We start from the raw sequence: 1,833 nt of genomic DNA on the forward strand, positions 1-1,833 counted from the left end.
ATTCTCTGACTTGTATTACTGCTAATGGCAGTACCTCTTGTTGAACACTACGTGGATCTTGAGGAAAATGTTTAAGTACGTTTGTTTCAAAAATTTTTAGTAAATGTGAACGCATTAAACTATAATCGTAAGTAACTGTTTGAGGGTCAATNTTAAAAAACCGAGATATTGCAAACGCTATCGCAAAAATTCCGCAATCATTTCCGTTTGATTGTTGTTGGACTGTTGGAAATAAAATAGGACAATTCTTTTTATTCTTTTTATTCTTTTTAAACTAAAATGGAAATAATTTTTCTAAAAATTGCTTATGCTCTTCATGCATTTTTTTGTTATTCAACGAATCGTAAATAAAAATATTCTTTGTATCGTAATAGCTGCACACCGAATGAGAAATACTGTACAATATTTGTATATGCTTTGTATTTCTTGGCACAGGCTTTATTGTATGAAGCAAATGATATTGATACATTTCAATGGGTTTGTATATTATCGAATACTTTTGTATCAAGCGGCCGATGTGATTCATATGGATGTCAGTTAAACATTCACCTCGAATAAGTATATCTTTTTCATGTTGAGGTAAAAATAAATAAGTTTTTTCTTTGTTTTCAGACAATTTATTGTATAATAAATGAGAAATCTATAAACAATAAGTTAATAGATAATTATATATATGTTTATAATAATAACACAACCAACAATATATATGTATGTACGTATATATATATATATATGTATAAATAAAATATATGTTTAATATAAATTTTATATGAGATATTAATATAGTGTAACACTCTCTGTTGGTTTAACTTCAATAAATGTAAATATTAATAATGTACGTATGTACGTAACATACGTATCATATATATATGTGTATGTGTGTATGTGTGTTAATATACGTATATATTACTTTTTTTTATATACGGCTGCTTAGAAACAATAATCAATCAACAATAGTCAGTGCACTTTGCAGCCGATATTTTTCTTTTACTTATAACAGCCGATATACAGCGCCGATATTTTACTTTTGCTTATGGCAGCCGATATACAGCGCCCGAGCAGCCGGTATATTGGTTTTTTTTACTCCAGTAAAGAACCTGCAATAAAAAAATGTAACATGTTAGTACATATGTTAAAATATTATATATATATATATATATATATATGTACAGGGTGTCTGACAATTACTTTAAAATTTTTCGTAGGCAGGTAGAAGAAGTAAAACAGAGTCGAATCCTGAACCATTTTTTTTCTATTACATGTAATACAGGAGTACTTATTGAATAAATCAAGTCAATCAGCGCCGACCTTTAGCTGGGCGCACTTCAGTGAGCTGCGCGGAGCGCTCACGCATACCAGGCGCGTGGTTAGGTCGACGCTGACGTGACTGACGTGCGTTCGGCTAAAGGTCGGCGCTGATTGGCTTGATGTATTCATTACTTATTCCTTTATTATATGTATAGAAAAAAAATGGTTTAGGACTTTTCGACTCAATTTTACTCCTTTTACTTGTCTACAAAAAATTTTCAAGTAATTGTCGGACATCTTGTACATAAAAAAAAAACGTAAAATACGATATATTTTGATTTTGTTTCTAATAGTAAATTTATCTACTTTTTTGTAATTGATTTTTACATTATTCTAAGTTGTGCTTCCTATATAAATGTTACATATCGTATTTTATACGAGTCTTTTATGCATAAATATATTTACTATAACTTACCAACGTTTATCTTGTAGTAAATGTGCTAAACTTGTACTAGATTATATTTCTAAAATACTCTAACCTCAAACACCTGCAATCACTTATTATTAATTCTCACGTTATAAGTC

The sequence above is a fragment of the Pseudomyrmex gracilis genome, unplaced genomic scaffold, assembly GCF_002006095.1.
Source record: "Pseudomyrmex gracilis isolate BER0280 unplaced genomic scaffold, ASM200609v1 scaffold_1089, whole genome shotgun sequence".
Classification (NCBI taxonomy): Eukaryota; Metazoa; Arthropoda; class Insecta; order Hymenoptera; family Formicidae; genus Pseudomyrmex; species Pseudomyrmex gracilis.